Below are 18,590 nucleotides of genomic sequence, written 5' to 3'. Positions count from 1 at the left end.
GAAATATAATTAAAAACAGAGGCCAGGTGCGGTGGCTTATGCCTGTAATCCCAGCACTTTGGGGGACCGAGGCAGGCGAATCACGAGGTCAGGAGTTCAAGACCAGTCTGACCAACATGGTGAAACCCCATCTCTTCTAAAAATATGAAAATTAGTCAGGTATGGTGTTGTGCACCTGTAATCCCAGCTACTCAGGAGGCTGAGGCGGGAGAATCACTTGAACCTAGGAGGCGGAGGTTGCAGTGAGCAGAGATCAAGCCACTGCACTCCAGCCTGGGTGACAGAGCGACACTCCATAACTTCCCCCACCCCAACCCCCGCCAAAAAGAAAAAAAAAAAGACAATGATTGTTGTTGTTGTCAGCAACAGGCAAATGGAAGAAATGTACAGGACAAAAAAAGTGATGGGGAAAAATGGGGTGGGTAGATACCAGCTGTGATTAAAGTAATCCCCCATCTTTTGTGTTTTCCAAGATCATCTTACTGCAAAGAACACCCTTCCTGTTTTTGATATCACAAAGCCCCAGACTCTCTAAATTCTTTTTTTTTTTTTTTTTTGCCTCATAAATGATAGAATAATAAGTTGTTAACCAAACTTTGCTTAAGTTTCTTTCCTTCCTCACGCCTCCTAACTTAGACCCAATCTTACTCTAAGTTAACATACAAGCCCTTTTCATGACCCTCTTAAGAACAGTCTGACTTCTGGGTGAAATATTCTCTCATCTAGGGTCTGATTTCACCACGTTTTATCTCTCCCTTCCCCTCCCACCTTTTTTTCTGACTTTGTTTGCGCCTCCTTATGATTCATACTAAATAATTTAATAGACAACCATATGTAAACACTTTTAGAAGGTGCCAAGATTCATCTCATAAAAATTAGCATTAAAATTGGACATCCAGATAACAGAGTACAGAATAGAGATATCCACTGTTACAAATTCTAGATCCTATAAAAAAAGGGATCTGATATTTTGACAAATACATGAAATTCATCCATTAATCTTTCACATTTGCTTGTGGAAATGTATTCATTTTCTATAGTCATAGTTGAAGAAAGATTTTCTCTGTTTCTTTTCCCTAGTAGCATTCCCAAAGCAAAGCCAAAGAATTCTTTATTTGAAATCACCCCCTAAAAATAACGGACATGAAAAACTAACTATGGCTGGGTGTGGTGGCTCACACCTGTAATCTCAGCACTTTGGGAGGCTGAGGAGGGTAGATCACGAGGTCAGGAGTTTGAGACCAGCCTGGCCAACATGGTGCAACCTCATCTCTACTAAAAAAAACCAAAAATTAGCTGAGCGTGGTGGCGGCCACCTGTAATCCCAGCTACTTGGGAGGCTGGAGCAGAAGAAGCACTTGAACTCTGGAGGTGAAGATTCCAGTGAGCTGAGATTGCTCCACTGCCCTCCAGCCTGGGTGTCAGAGTGAGACTCTGGAAAAAAAAAAAAAAAAAGGAAAAGAATAACTACACTCACTCTGGAGAAGATAAAGGAGGTAAATTTATATATATATATATTTTTTTTTGAGATGGTGTCTCACTTTTTCACCCAGGCTGGAGTGCAGTGGCATGATCTCAGCTCACTGCAACCACTGCCTCCTGGGTTTAAGCAATTGTCCTGCCTTGGTCTCCCAAGTACTGGGATTACAGGCGTGCACAACGCTGGTCAATTTTTGTATTTTTGATAGAGTCGGGGTTTCACCATGTTGGCCAGTCTGGTCTCGAACTCCTGACCTCAAGTGATCCACCTACCTCAGCCTCCAAAAGCGCTGGGATTACAGGCCTGAGTCACCTAGCCTGGCCTAGTTATTTTTTCTCATCCTCTCCCTCCTGTCTCTAATAGGCCCCAGTATGTTTTGTCCTCTATGTGTTCATGTATCCCTGTCACTTAACTTTCACTTATAAGTGAGACCATGTAGTATTTAGTTTTCAGTTCCAGTGTTAGTTTGCTGAGAATAATGGCCTAAAGCTCCATCCATGTTTCTGCAAAGAATAAAATTTCATTCTTTTTCATGGCTGCACAGTATTCCATGGTGTATATGCACCACATTTTTTCTAATCCAGTCTATCACTGGTGAACATTTAGGTTGATTACATGTCTCTGCTATTGTGAATTGTGCTGCAGTGAATATACACATGGATATCTATTTACAGTAGAATGATTTATGTTGCTTTGGGTATATACCCAATAATGGGATTGCTGCATCAAATGGTATTTCTGTCTTTAGGTCCTTGAGGAATTGCCACAGTTTTCTGCAATAGTTGAACCACCAACAGTGTATAAGAGTTCCTTTGAGAAAAAAAATCTTAATGTTCTCAGAGGTTAGCTTTTGAGACCACGTTATACCAGGAAACTGTCCTCAGGTCCAGGCCACCCAGCTGCTGCTCTGAGAGGCTACACTCTCATTCCTCAGGCTGTCCTCTAAGAGATTACCCAGGGGATGATATTCATTAGACACTCCCAGAGACATGAAGTGTCTAATATGGGCATCTTGGGTTATCCCAGACAATTTTGAAACTCATAATCAAGAAAAGGCCAGAAAGTTGTTGTAAAAGGCCCTGTAGTCTCTCCAAAGCAAAACTTTAACCCAAATACATACTAATAAGGTGTGTGTGCCTAGGAAAGATAAAAGGAGAAAAGGCACTTTTTTTTTTTTTTTTTTTACAATAGAGTGTTAGAGGATTATTTGCTATTTTTTTCTCTCATGTGAAATGTTTACAGACAGAAAACAAAACTTTAAAAACCTGCCATCCACTGCTGTCTAAAATCGTGATTAGACTGTAGTAAAGTTCAACTCAAGTTTGAGTCAAGACTCAAGTCTCGAACTCCTGACTTTGTGATCTGCTTGCCTCTGCCTCCCAAAGTGCTGGAATTACAAGTGTGAGCCACTGAGCCTGGCCAAAAAAAAAAAAAAAAAAAAAAAAAAACCAATTAGAATACTGTGTCTGCCAGGTGCTTGGTTCACACCTGTAATCCCAGCACTTCAGGAGGCCGAGGTGGGTGGATCACCTCAGGTCAGGAATTCAAGACCAGCCTGACCAATATGGTGAAACCCCATCACTACTAAAAAAAAATACAAAAATTAGCTGAGCGTGGTGGCATACCCCTGTAATCCCAGCTACTCAGAAGGCTGAGACAGGATTATTGCTTGAACCTTGGGAGTGGAGGTTGCAGTAAGCTGAGATCATGCCACTTCACTCCAGCCTGGCCGACAGAGTGAGACTCCATATCAAAAAACAAAATAAAATACGGTGCCTGGAATGTACAATAAAGGACAAATAGTTGATAGTATTGTAAATTGGAGATGAGAAGTTGGGCTCATTTCCTACATTTGAGAATGTAGGAAGGAAAGTGGAAATTTATAATTTTACTACAAGCCTGAGTTTGGCCAGGGAAAAATGGTTGTGGATTAGAGAACCTGCCTGCCATACATTAGCAAGGCTCAGAGGAAATCATTTCTCCTGTGGGGTGTTAAAAAAATTAAAAAGGCCTGGCACGGTGGCTCACGCCTGTAATCCCAGCAATCTGGGGGGCCGAGGCAGGCAGATCACCTGAGATCAGGAGTAAAAGACCAGCCTGGCCAACATGGTAAAACCCCATCTCTACTAAAAATACAAAAATTAGCTGGGCTTGGTGGTTGTGCTTGTAATCCCAGCTACTCGAAAGGCTGAGGCAGGAGAATCACTTGAACCCAGGAGGCAGAGGTTGCAGTGAGCCGAGATCATGCCATTGCATTCCAGCCTGGGCAACAGAGCAAGACTCCATCTCAAAATAAATAAATAAATAGCTGGAAAGTAGACTGAAGTGGCTCTAGTGCCCTGTGCTCATAAGTAAAAAATCTGAAACCTAACTCAAATGCATTTCTTATAAATTACTATCTTAGGACGAAAAAAATTCAGGCTTGGCCAATCATAAACCTGCAATTAACCTCTAATTATATAACCAGGAAATTTCCACCTGGAACATAAAACTAAGGTGACTCCATAACTGTAACCAGTTCTTGAATCTGGTTTGCCTTCTCAAGCACGTTATAAAACCCTTTCCTTCATGCCCCTCACATGAACTACTCATGGTTGGGTGCTTTCCATTTCACCAATCACCGTTTGCTCAAATGAACTCATTAATGTTTAAACATTGATGCTCTTTAACTTTTAACAGGGGAGACCATATGTGGTGGCTCACTCCTGTAATCACAGCACTTTGGGAAGCTGAGGCGGGCAGATCACCTGAGGTCAAGGAGTTCCAGACCAGTCTGGCCAACAGGGCGAAACCCCATCTTTACTAAAAATATAAAAATTAGCTTGGTGTGGTGGTGCACATATGTAATCTCAGCTACTCTGGAGGCTGAGGCATGAGAATCGCTTGAGCCTCACAGGCAAAGGTTAGAGTAAACCGAGATTATGCCATTACACTTTAGCCTGGGAGAGAACTAAACTCCATCCTAACAAAAAAATTTAACAGGAGAGACTGGGGACCCCAGGGCTTAAGCTCCTCCCACGAATACACGAAGTCCACGTTCTGCCCTGATGACCCGCCTGGCATCCCTGAACACTCTGGGAAATATTTGGGACTGCAGGTGCAGAGCTGCTGTTAGAAACAAATGCTCAGTGCAGCAAAGAAGAATAAGCACTCTGGCAAAAAGCTTTCTCAGCAAGGCAGTTTACTTCTGTAGAAGGTTGCAGCTTGTGCCAGTCACAATCCCAAGAGCAGATCGAGCAAGGGAGGGAAGGGACTTTTATCCCTAAGGTGGTCAGTCCCTTTTGCTGTGTCCTGCTCCCATTGATTGGGGCTGGAAGGCACAATCTAAGCTAATCCTGATTGGCTATTTCAAACGGGGCAGGGGTGTGGGTTACAGTGGCAGGACGAGCAGTTAGGAGGGAAGGTCAGTTACAGAGTGGGTAATCAAGGGAATAGATGTGAGTTATACATTAGGACTGGCGGGAAGGTTGTTTACCGTAACTAGGGGCAAGGAGCCACAAAGAACGAGGAAGTTAGGCTTTCAAAATCGAGATCAAAGAACAAGGAAGCTGAACAAGCTGACTCTTTGAAGAGGAACCCACTGTACCTAATACCGCCCAGAGTGTTCCAGGAAGGGCGGCCGTGCAGGGACGGGGTGGGACGCAAGGGTCCAGGCTGTGGGCCCAGCCACCATCTTGCAGCCAGAGGGGCCTGGGGCAGAGCTTTGCTACCGGGGACTCAGGTCACGTCTGGGAGCTGACTGTGGGGATGCCAGTCCCGCTGGTTTCACAGCCCAGACTGGAGTGCAGTGGTGCGGTCTTGGCTCACTGCAACTTCTGCCTCCTGGGTTCAAGCAATTCTCCTGCCTCAGCCTCCCAAGTAGCTGGGATTACAGGTGCCAGCCACCAGGCCTGGCTAATTTTTGTATTTTTAGTGGAGGTAGAGTTTCACCATTTTGACCAGGCTGGTCTCGAACTCCTGACTTCGTGATCCGCTTGCCTCAGCCTCCCAAAGTGCTGGGATTACAGGCCTGAGCCACTGAGCCTGGCCACAAAAAACAAAAAAACAACAAAAAAACCCACAACTTTTTAAAAAAGTTGTCTAACTGTTCTTCTTCTTATATTAATTAGCTAATAAGGTGCATCATACAAGCCAACCCAGGTAAGGAAAAAAGCAAGTGCATTTCAAGTCTCAGCTCTCTTCTTAATTAGTTGGGATACCCTGGGCACGTGACCTGCCTACTTCAGCCTGTTTCCCAGCGGGTAAAATGCACTAATACTGTGGAGGGTGGGGGTGGGAGGTGGGTCCTGGAACTTTATCCAGTCAGTGGTGCTGGCATGGGAACTGCCCAATCAGGTGCTCAGTTGGAGAGGAGGGCGTGGCTTCCAGCATTTGGTGGGGTCTTTGTCTTGGTCCGGCGGGAACTTGGGATTCATTTCCGCTGTTCTGCGTTCTCCTCTTTGGGAGACCCTGGTGACTCTGTCACAGCCCCTGTTGCCCTGTGATCCGCAGGTCCTGGGAGACACATAGCTAAGATGCCTGGACATCCTGGAAGCTGGGAAATGTTGAGTATGCGGAGTTGGGCATCCTGAGAGGGGAGATCAGGCTGTGAAACCTGTGGGACCGGCCTCCCCACAGCCTGCTCCCTTGTGCCAACCTAAGTCCCCATTGACTCAGCTCCTTCCCAGGCCCTCTGGCCTCAAGATGGCTGGTGGGCCCGCAGCCCGGTGTTGGGGTCCGCGTGTTTCCTAAACAAAGGAATGAACACACAAGACAACACAGGATGAAACAAACATGGCGGCCGCGGGAACAGCACGCTCTGCTTTATTTTATACAGTGGTTTGTGGAATGTTGCCAAGTCACAAGACACATTGTTGTTTTTCTGACCATTCCCTGACTTTCTGGATTTTCAAGATGTTTACACATAAATCAGTCCCCAGGGTCTGCTGTTTGCAGCTGGCTCCTTTGTCCTCCCTGTTTGCAGGGAAGGAATGCCCTGCTTCCTTTGCAAGAGCACTTATCGGGAACGTCTGGTTTGGGAGCAGGTAGTCCTCTACACCTGGACCCTGGCATCCCGCCTGGTCTCTGTGGGCCACTCTGTCTGGAGCTCTCTGGGCAGCTCTGCACTGGCAGCCCTGAGTATTTCCCAGAGTGTTCAGGGATGCTTGGGGAGTCATGGGGCAGAATCCCGACTTGGTGTGTGTGTGTGGGAGGAGCTGCAGCCCATGGGGTCTTCAGTATCTCTTGTTAATTTTTTTTGTTAAGATGGAGGCTAGCTCTGTCTCCCAGCATAAACTTTAGTGGCGCGATCTCAGTTTACTGTAACCTCCTCCCAGGCTGAAGTGATTCTCGTGCCTCAGCCTCTCAAATAGCTGGGATTACCTGTGCCACCACGCCTGGCTAATTTTTGTATTTTTAGTAGAGAGGGGGTTTTGCCATGTTGACCAAGCTTGTCTCAAACTGCTGGCCTCAAGTGAACTGCCCACCTCAGCCTCCCAAAGTTCTGGGATTACAGGCCTGAGCCCAGGCGCATGGTCTCTTCTGTTAAAATTAAAAAGAGTCAATGTTAAAACGTTAACGAGTTTATTTGACCAAACCATGATTGGTGAAATGGAAAGCACCCAGCCCTGATTTATGGTCCACCTGAGGAGCATAAAGAAAAGGGTTTTATGAAGTGCTGAGGAAGGCAAACCAGATTCAAGAATGGGTTACAGTTATGTAGTTACCTTATTTGTATGATCCAGGTGGAAATTTCCTTGTTATGTAACCAGAGGTTAATCGCAGGTTTATAATTGCTTAAGCCTGAGTTTTTTGTTTGTTTTTTTTTTTCCTTAAGATAGTAATTTATAAGACATGCATTTGAGTTAGGTTTTAGATGTTTTACTTATGAACACAGGGCACTAGAGCCACTTCAGTCTGATTTCCTGCTGTTTAATTATTTTAACACTCCACAGGAAGACTGGTCTTTCTAATGTGTGACAAGCAGGGCCTCTAATCCACCACCGTTTTGCCCTGGCCTAACTCAGGCTTGCAGTAAAATTGTAAATTTCCACTTTCGTTCCTACATTCTCAGATGTTGGAAATGAGGCCATCTTCCTCTCTCCAACGTACAACACTATACCATAAGTGTATTTTGACTTTCAGGAAATCCATAAGTGCATTTCTTTTCTTTTCTCTTCTCTTTTCTTTTTTCTTTCTTTTCGACGGAGTTTTGCTCTTGTCGCCCAGGCTGGAGTGCAATGGCACGATCTTTGGTCACTGCAACCTCTGCCTCCTGGGCTCAAGTAATTCTCCTACCTCAGCCTCCTTAGTAGCTGGGACTACAGGCATGTGTCACTATGCCCGGCTAATTTTTTGTATTTTTAGTAGAGACAGTGTTTCACCATTTTGGCCAGTCTGGTCTCTAACTCCTGACCTCAGGTGATCTGCCCACCTTGGCCTCCCAAAGTGCTAGGATTATAGGCGTGAGCCACTGTACCCAACCCCATAAGTGTATTTCAACATACCATAAGTGTACTTTGACTCTCAGGAATTATGTGTATAGTGCCTTTGCCCCTAGAATTTCTCACCAAAAAATTATACAAGTTCGTAGAGACTACTGGCTAATCTCTATTCCAGACCCTGAAACCAGCACAACCTGATCTCTTCATCAACCTGGGTTTGTGAACCACCAATCGTAATCTTATCTGCCTGCATGAACACAGGAATACATCAGAATATAGCCCTGCCTGGGTTAGTATCTGTAGCACAAACCAGTCCTCCCAGCTACCATACACTGTCCCCCACTAATGAGCTATTGATAGCACTTTTCCCTCTTCTGTCATTTACTTCCCCAAACACTTTTTGATGTGCAGAGTGTGCCCAAGGCCAGCCCTCAAGTTCCTGAATCTAGCATCTACTAGAATTCAGATGTCCATGAGTTCAAGATTATGGCCCTAGACCTCGATGTTGTTTAAAAAAAAAAAAGATACAAATAACAAATACAGGCCTCACCCTTCTTGAAAATGAGGGCAGAAATTTTTCTCTTTTCTTAAATCACTTTCTGTACAAAACTTTTGTATGTAAATTCTTTTCCTGCCTACTTGAAAGGTATACAAATTATTCTAACTGCTAAATAGGTCTTTTGTGTGTATTTTTGACTCAAGACTGTTTTTCTCTAGGACCTTGGAATTTAAATATATATATATATATATATTTGCCAAATATATATAAATATATATATATATATTTGAGATAGAGTCTCGCTCTGTTGTGCAGGCTGGAATACAGTGGCATGATCTCGGCTCACTGCAACCTCTGCCTCCCAGATTCAAGTGGTTCTCCTGCCTCAGCCTCCTGAGTAGCTGGGACTACAGGCGCCCACCACCACGCCTGGCTGATTTTTGTTTTTTTAGTAGAGATGGGGTTTTACTATATTGGCCAAGCTGGTCTCGAACTCCTGACCTAGTGATCTGCCGGCTTTGGCTTCCCAAGGTTCTGAGATTACAGGAGTGAGCTACTGCACCCAGCTGACCTTGGAATTATTGACTTATTCTTTCATTTTTTGGGGGATGGAGTTTCACTCTAGTTCTCCAGGCTGGAGTTCAATGGTGTGTTCTCAGCTCACTGCAACCTCCACCTCCTGGATTCAAGTGATTCTTCTGCCTCAGCCTCCCGAGTAGCTGGGATTACCGGTGTGAGCCACTGTGCCCAGCCTCTTTTTTTAACTTTTATTATTATTGTTCAATAGAGGTCTCATCCACCACATTACCCCCAAGATAGTCTCCAAATCCTGGACTCCAGATATCCTCTTGCCTTGGCCCCCCAAAGTGCTGGGATTATAGGCATGAGCCATCGTGCATGGTCTGGTAATATTTTTAATGTGTTGATTCTTGCCAGTCCAGATGCATAATCTCATCCCTAAATATTCCTGCTGGTGTGATTATGACATATCACTTTACCCAGCACCAGAGTGATTTGATGCTCCTCCCTGGGCCCAGGCCACAAATGGGATTGTGACATATCCCTGGACCCAGCACCGAGGTGGTGTGACTATTCTACTGCCTTGGCACTGCCCTCAGAGGACACTGTGACATATCACTGGGTTTGTACCCAGGTGGTGTGAATCTTCTCTCCAGCCTTGCCTCTTCCACAGGGGGCATTGTGTCATATTGCTGGGCCCTGCATCCAGGTTATGTGACTCTTCTACCTGTGCCCTGCCCATGTGGGCCATTGTGACATATTGCTCGGTCACGCACACAAGTGAGGTAACTATACTGCCTAGGCCCCACCTACAGAGGACATTGTGACATCCCTGCACCCATCACACAGGTAATGTGACTCTATTCTCCTACCTGGCTCCTGCTCACAGAAGGGATTGTGACATATCACTGGGCTTGGCACCTAGCTGACGTAACTCTCCTCCTTGTCCTAGGTTCTGCCTGCAGGGGATACTGTGACATGTCACTGGGTCTAATACTAAAGTGGCATTACTCTTTAGCCTTGCCGCTGCCCTCAGAAGAAAAGGCATGCTGATGTATTGCTGGGCCCAGAAGCATTGTGATGTGAGTCTCCTTCCTGCAAGGTACCTACAAGACACATCTCTGGGCCCTTCACTATTTTATGTGACTCTTCTCTCTACCTGAATGTTGCCCAAAAAGAGATTGTGACATAACTTTGGGCCCAGAACTGAGGTAATGTGACTCTCCTCTCTTGCCTGTGCCTTGCCCACAGAGGAGAGAGTGACTTATTGCTGAGTTCAGCACACAGGTGATGTGATTCTTCTTCCAGCTCACAGAAGTCATTGTGACATATATCTGGGCCCATCACTGACGTGATGTGACTCTTCTTCCTGGGACCTGTCCACAGTGGGGAGTGTGACATTGCGTGGCCCTTCACCTGCATGATTTGACTCTCTCCTTATTCCTGGGCCCCACCCACATGGATGATTTTGACATGTAGTTGGGCCCAGCTCCAAGGTTATGTGACTCTACGGTTCTTCCTGAGCCCTTCCCACAGTGGGAATTGTGTCATATGTCTGAGACCCTCAGTTAGGTGATGTGAATCTTTTGTTTGGACCCTCTTCTCAGGGTGTTGTGATACATAGCTGGGCCCAGCATCTAGGTGATGTGATTCTTCTCTATTGTTTGGTCTCTGCCCGAAAAATGATTGTGATGTATCACTGGGTCAATAACCTAGATGAAGTGACTCCTCTCTAGCCTGGGACCTGCACACATTGTGTAATGATACATATCACTGACTCCACCACCTTGGTAATGCAGCTCTCCCGCATGGGCCCCGCCCATAGGGGTATTATGAGCTATCATTTTATCAATCACCTAGGTGATGTGACACTCCTCTTCTGCCTGGGCCCTGCCAAAAAGCTTTGATGCTCCTCCCTGGGCATCATATCATATAATGCCTTCAAGTGTTACAGAGAGTGTGTGTTATCACAGGGCACAGCACTTAGGTGAGATTTTGTTTCTTATATGCACACCTCACCAGCCATTAGGATTATCCCCCTCACACATGGAAAGAGCCCATTGCTGAGGTCTTGAATTTCCCATGCAAACACAGTCCACAGTTGGAATTGTGACTGTCATATGTGAGCATCCAGCCACTGTTCGAATGATGACACATTTCTACACCCAGAATGTAAGCAGTGAGGACTCTACTATCTGGACCTAGCCAATTGGAGAGATGTTGACTCCAATATCTGGGTTTAGGGCCACAGGTATGGTTGTGGTTGCGTACAAAGATGAAGATCTGGCAAGACATGGTGGCTCACGCCTGTAACCCCAGCACTTTTGGAGGCCAAGGCGGGGGGATCACGAGGTCAGAAGTTCAAGACATCCTGGCCAACATGGTGAAATCCTGTCTCTATTAAAAATACAAAAATTAGCTGGGCATGGTGATGGGTGCCTGTAATCCCATCTACTCGGGAGGCTGAGACAGGAGAACTGCTTCAACCCGGGAGGCAGAGGTTGCAGTGAGCTGAGATTGTGCCACTGCACACCAGCCTGGGTGACAGAGCAAGACTCCATCTCAGTGGGGGGAAAAAAGATTCTCCTTTGGGGGAAAGAAAGATGAAGATTTCAGACTGAATTGTGATTCTTGTTAATACTGTATAAAGCCTTTGGGTAGTATAGAGAGTGTACTAACAAGACCCAGCTCACAGGGAAAACTGTGACAGTTGTATGCACACCCCCACACACTATACATTGTCGTTTTCCCACATGAACACAGCCCACTTTTGAGGTTCTGAATCTCACACCTATAGGCAGTCAAAGGTTGGAAACTTGACTCTCAGATGTGGATCAGTCCACAGGTGAGTTGGTGATACTCAGAGAAAGATTCAGTACACCTATGAGGCTGTGACTTCACTAATTAGACAGTCTGCAGGAGGAGTTGAGGCTCTCATGCACAACATTAGTCAACCATTGCAGTTGTAACTCCTGTTCTTAGACACAATATATAGGAAGTGTTAACCTCCTATACCTAATACCAGGACATGTGTGGGATTGTTAATTTCATTGCTGAGCCTTCCTGTAGGTTTAATTGTGACATTTTTCTCTGTTCATCAGTTGAATGATCTGACTCTTGCATGGGTCCAACCCACAGATGGGATGGTGACATATTGCTGAACCCAGAACTGACTCTATTCTGCATTAGTGCTGCTTGCAGGGGACATTGTGACGCCTCGCTGTGCCTTGTGCTTAGGTGATGTGAGTCTCCTCTCCTGCTTGGCACTGCCCGCAGGGGGCATTGTGACATATCTCTGGACCCCACACCCAGGTTATGTGACTCTCATGCCTGTTTCCTGACCACATAAACAATTGTAAAATACTGCTGGGTCCAACACCCTGGTAATTTAACTCTACTGCCTGGGTTCTGCCATCAAGGGGCATAGTGACATATCTTTCCACCTATCACCCAGGTGATGCGACTGTCTTCTGCCTGGTTTCTTCAAAAACTAGGGATTGTGACATATCACTTGGCCCACTACCAAACAAGGGTGACTCTTCTTTTCATCATAAGTTTTGCTTGAATGGGAGATTGAGACATATTGTGGAGCTCTACACCAATGTGACATTACTGTTTTGCCTTGGCCTAGACCTCAAAAGGCATTGTGACATATTTCTGGGCCCAGTAACAAGGTGATGTGAGTCTCCTGCATGAACCCTGACAACAGAGCATTGTGAAATACCTTTGGGAAAATCAACTATTTGTTGTGACTCTCTAAACCAAGGCTTTTTTTATATAAAGAAGAAATTGTGACATATTTTTTGGCCCAGAAATCAGGCGATGTGTTTCTCCTACCTGGGCTTTGCTCACAGGGAGCATTGTGACATATCACTGAGCCTGGTACCCACGTGACGTGACTCTACTGCCTCTGCTCTTGTTTCTTTTCTTTTTCTTTTCTTTTTTGGGGGGGGCGGGGGAAGACGGAGTTTTGCTCTTATCGCCCAGGCTGGAGTGCAGTTGCGTGATCTAGGCTCACTGCTACCTCGCTTCCTGGGTTCAAGTGATTCTCCTGCCACAGCTTCCCAAGTAGCTGGGATTACAGACATGCACCATCACACTCAGCTAATTTTTTGTATCTTTAGTAGAGATGGGTTTTCACCATGTTGACCAGGCTGGTGTCGAACTCCTGACCTCAGGTGATCCGCCCGCCTCGGCCTCTCAAAGTGCTGAGATTACAGGCGTGAGCCACCATGACCAGCCACAATTTCTTCTTAAAAGAAGGGTAGGCCTCGCAAGGTGGCCCACACCTGTAATCTCAACACTTTGGGAGGCCGAGTTGGGCGGACCGTGAGGTCTGGAGATTGAGACCATCCTGGCTAACACAGTGAAACCCCATCTCTACTAAAAATACAAAAAATTAGCTGGGCGTGGTGGCACGTGCCTGTAGTCCTAGCTACTCGGGAGGCCATGGCAGGAGAATTGCTTGAATCTGAGAGGTGGAGTTTGCAGTGAGCCGAGATCGCATCACTGCAATTCAGCCTGGGTGACAGAGTAAGACTCTGTCTTAAAAAACAGGCAGAAGGTCGGGTGCAGTGGCTTACGCCTGTAATCCCAGGACTGTGGGAGGCTGAAATGGGTGGATCACCTGAGGTGATGATCACACATAGCCTAGCCCCTAGGTCATGTTAGTCTTCTCTTTTCTTGAACCCTTCCCATAGTGGGCATTGTGACATGTCTCTTGGCTGCTAACCTAAAGTAATATGAATCTCCTGCCTGGGCCCTCCCCTCAAGAGGTACTATGACATATTGCTGGACTAAGAGCCTAGGTGATGTGACTCTCTACTGCCAGAAAAAGATTTTGATATATCACTGGACCAGTATCCTAGGTGATGTTACCTTCTCCTGCCTTGGCCCTGCATACATTATGTATTGTGACATCACTGGGGCCAGCACCTAGGTGAAGTGACCCTCCTGCATGGGCTTAGCCCACAGGGGTATGATGACATATCTTTTCATTTATCACTCAGGTGTTGTGACTCTCCATTTATGCCTGGGCCTTGACAAAACAGGGATTGTGACATATCTCTGGACCCAGCACCTAGGTAATATGACTCACCTCTATTGCCAGGGCATGGCATATTGTGAGTATTGTGATATATCTCTGGGCCCAACACCTCGGGGATGAGAGGCCTCTGCCTGCGCCTTGCCCACAGGAGGCTTGGTGGCATGTCTCTGCCTTCATTACCTAGAAAGATGTGACTCTCCTCTTTTACCTGTATTCTTCCCACAGAGAAGATTGTGACATCACTGGGCCCAGCAATTAAAAGCTGTTTCTCTCCCACCTGAGCCTTTCTTTCAGGAAAATTGTGACATATCCCTGGACTCAGCACCCAGGTGATGGGTCTTTGCCACCTATGGCCTGCCTACGTAGGCCATGGTGAAGTATAGCTGCTTTCAATACCCAGCTGATGTAACCATTCTTCCAGGACACTGCTTTCCAGGGAAGTTGTGATATATCTCTGTGTGGATCACCTAGGTGATGTGAATCTTTTCACCAGCCTGATGCCTGCTCACTGGGGGATAACAATATGTATTGCTGGTTTCAGCACTGAGCCAATGTGACTCTTCTCTTCTGCAAGAAAACTGACATATTGCTGGGCCCGACACCAAGGTTATTTTGTCTGGCCCTGCCCTCAATAGACATTGTGACGTATTGCAGGTCCTGGCATGAATGTAATTTGTCTCCTGCTCAGACCCTGCCTACTCGGGGCACTGTGGCATATTTCTTGGCCCATCAACTATTTGATGTGACTCTCCTTTCTTACCTGGGCTTTGCCCATAGTAGAGATTGTGACATATCTCTGGGCCAAGCACCTAGATGATGTGACTCTCCCCTCCTGCCTGGGCCATGTGCACAGAAAATAGCGACTTATTGCTATACCCAACACACAGGTGATTTATTCCTTCTGAATGATCTCTGCTCACATGGACTATTGTGACATATCTGTGGTCCCATCACCTAAATGGTATGACTCTTTTCTTCCTGAGAACTGTCCATAGTGTGGATTGTTATGTATGACTTGGTCCAGGATTTATATGATGTGATTTTCTTCTTGTGCCCTGTCCACAAGGATGATTATGTCATATAGCTTTACCCAGCTGCTAGGTTATGTGACTTTCCTATTTTTCTTGAGCCCTACTCACAGAGGTTATTGTGATATATCTCTTACCCCATAACTTAGGACATTTGACTCTCTTGCCTTGGTTCTCTCCTCAGTGATTATTGTGTGTGTGTGTATATATATATATATATATATATATATATATATATATATATATATATATATGGGTTTTTTTTTTTTTTTTTTGAGATAGAATCTCACTCTATTGCCCAGGCCGGAGTGCAGTGGCATGATCTTGGCTCACTGCAACCTCTGCCTCCCATGTTCAAGTGATTCTCCTATCTCAGTCTCCCAGGTAGGTGGGATTACAGGCATGTGCCATCATGCCTGGCTATTTGTTTATTTTATTTTTGTGGGGGTCTGTCCTGCAGACCCTGACCCAACGACAGATGAATAATGTACACTGACACAGATATTATGCTTGTCAGACTGACTGAGGGGCTAGGCCACTTACAGACTCCAAGGAGAGAGCTGTTAAGAGTTGCAGCTGTGATCCTGACTCACTGGCCCTGCCGGCATTTATTCAGCACATATTAAATGACAAAAGCTTTAAGTCAACACCATTAGAGGATAATCAATCTGGTTGCCCTCCCCCAACCCTGAGAGAGTCATCCTGCCTGCGAACTATCAAAGGTTAGTTTTAGGACCACATGAGTAAACAAGTTATTTAGATAAACTACATTTCTATGTATCTATGCCCTAAGCTTTTAAGAGAATTCAGCTGCCTTCAGCCCAACATTTTATGCAAACCCCCAGGCCTTCCACAAGGGTTTGTGATTATTTCCTATAATTTTACAATTTCTCCCACCATCCTGACTGAATCCCCCACAACTCCCCCTTTTTCTGTTCTTTGCATCAGGTTCTGTTGACTGAAGAGTACAGATGTGTGAAGCAACAGGTTTGTCAGGAGAGATGGTCATAGCTCTTATTCCAACTTTGCATTCTAGAATTAGCAAATAACATAAGACAATCATGAGTATAAATAGCAACATTCTTTTCCAGTTGAAGAGTGACCTGCAGTGTTATTTAGCACTTCGGTTCTATGTGTGCTGTTACTAAGGAGCCCTACTAGGGGTAAATCTATCCCTCTTAGCCAAGCAGTTACATTATTAAAGGCTGGGAAGTGGGTGTCTGCCCAGGTGACAGGGCAAAAGAAAGGCGGGTCCAAGTGTGAGCTTAACAGAGTGTAGCAGGTATAGGTTGCCAACAAAGAAAGAACATAAAAAGGATCAATACCATATGTGAGTTGCAATGTACAACAGAAAGCATAGCAAGAAACAAATTATCTGGAGTAATTGGTGTCTATGTCTGAAGCAGGATTCATTCAGCCTCCTGAGTTGTTCTCTTCAGCATCCCCCAGGTCCGGGGCTTGTGTCATCGGTGGAAGCTGCATTGTTCGGGGCTGTGGGTTCTGTAAGGTCAATTTCTTCATTTCTGGTACCAGGCTGGGTCCTAGGCATGCCATGGTATGGTTTGATGCATTGTGCTGGAATCCAAAGAGGACCTGAGGGGGTATGAACACAAGCATATCCTCTTCCCCACGTTAACAAAAACTGCAGGTTTTATGTCTTGAGAGGTTTTAGCAACGTGCTTTTCTACAGCTGATTGAAATTTATCATCTAAATTTAGAACATTAAGGGTAAATAAGGCTTGTGCCAATGGTGTTGCAGGGTCTTTACCCATACTCCCTCTTTTTTGTTTTTTTTTGAGCATATTTTTAAGAGTGAAATGGGCATATTCTACTATAGCTTCTCCTTGGGGGTTATATGGGATACCTGTGGAATGTTGGATATTCCATATGTGACAAAATTGTTGAAATTGTGAGCTGGCAGAAGCTGGACCATTATCAGTTTTAATTGTAGGCTGCCCCATAAACACAAAAGTTAAAAGATATTTAATGATATAGCAAGTGGATTTTCCAGGAAGGGTGTGTGCATTAATTAGATGAGTGTTGGTATCAGTGGATACATGTACATATCTAAGTTTTCTAAATTCAGGGATGTGTGTTACATCTGTTTGCTATAACTGATTAGGTTCTAGTCCTTTAGGGATAACACCTGTTGAAAGAGGGGATGGGTGGGATTGTAAACTAGTTCAACCATTATGGAAAACAGTATGGTGATTCCTCAAGGATCTAGAACTAGATGTACCATATGACCCAGCCATCCCATTACTGGGTATATACCCAAAGGATTATAAATCATGCTGCTATAAAGACACATGCACACGTATGTTTATTGCGGCACTATTCACAATAGCAAAGACTTGGAATCAACCCAAATGTCCATCAGTGACAGACTGGATTAAAAAAATGTGGCACATATACACCATGGAATACTATGCAGCCATAAAAAAGGATGAGTTTGTGTCCTTTGTAGGGACATGGATGCAGCTGGAAACCATCATTCTTAGCAAACTATCACAAGAACAGAAAACCAAACACCGCATGTTCTCACTCATAGGTGGGAACTGAACAATGAGATCACTTGGACTCAGGAAGGGGAACATCACACACCGAGGCCTGTCATGGGGTTGGGGGAGGAGGGAGGGATTGCATTGGGAGTTATACCTGATGTAAATGACGAGTTGATGGGTGCTGACGAGTTGATGGGTGCAGCACAGCAACATGGCACAAGTATACATATGTAACAAACCTGCACATTATGCACATGTACCCTAGAACTTAAAGTATAATAATAATAAAAAATAAATTAAAAAAAAAAAAAGAAAGAGGGGATGTGCCTGTGAGCTGGCAATCTGGACATTGCAGGATAATTTGTTTAGCCAGGCTCTGGGTAAGTTGAAATTGTTTAGATAAGTTTCTCTAATTTTGGTGGAAGAATTGATGTGATTTGGTGGCTTGGTTAAACAGTGATGTTATAACCAGAAAGTCTGCTTGATTATTGCTAAGTTAATGGGCCAGGCAGTGAGCTGTGGGCTTGAGTGTGTGTAATAAAAATAGGATATGTACATTGATCTAGCAATTGCTGAAGTCAGAGAAAAAGAGCACACAGGGCGGACTCTAGAGTGGACTTAATTAGGGCTGTCTCAAGATTCTGCAGTAAATAAACAGAATAAGCAGAGTCACTCACAATATTGATGGACTGAGTGGAAAAAGTTTCCAAGGCCAATATCAGGGCCCCAATCTCAACTCTCTGAGTGCAAGTAAACCCAGATTGAGTGAGTGAATTTTATGGTCTCCACCAGACTGCCACTTTTCCATGTTTACCTGAAACATCAGTAAACAGTGTTAAAGCATTAGGTATGGGGAAGTGAACTATTTTTGTAGGCAAAATCACAGGAGTACAAGATAAGAAATAAAGGAGTTTATTAGCAGGAAGAACATGCTTTATTTGTCCTGTGTAATCAGAGAGAGCTATTTGCAGATCGATAGATACTGGCAATACTGCTTTGAATTGCCTTTTACTTAAAGGAATCCTGATGATATCAGGATCATAATCTAGCAACTGACTGCATCGTTTGTGGCCTGAATAGACGACTTTACT

The sequence above is a fragment of the Papio anubis genome, chromosome 20 (genome assembly GCF_008728515.1).
Source record: "Papio anubis isolate 15944 chromosome 20, Panubis1.0, whole genome shotgun sequence".
Taxonomy (NCBI): Eukaryota; Metazoa; Chordata; class Mammalia; order Primates; family Cercopithecidae; genus Papio; species Papio anubis.
This window is presented reverse-complemented; position numbering follows the sequence as displayed.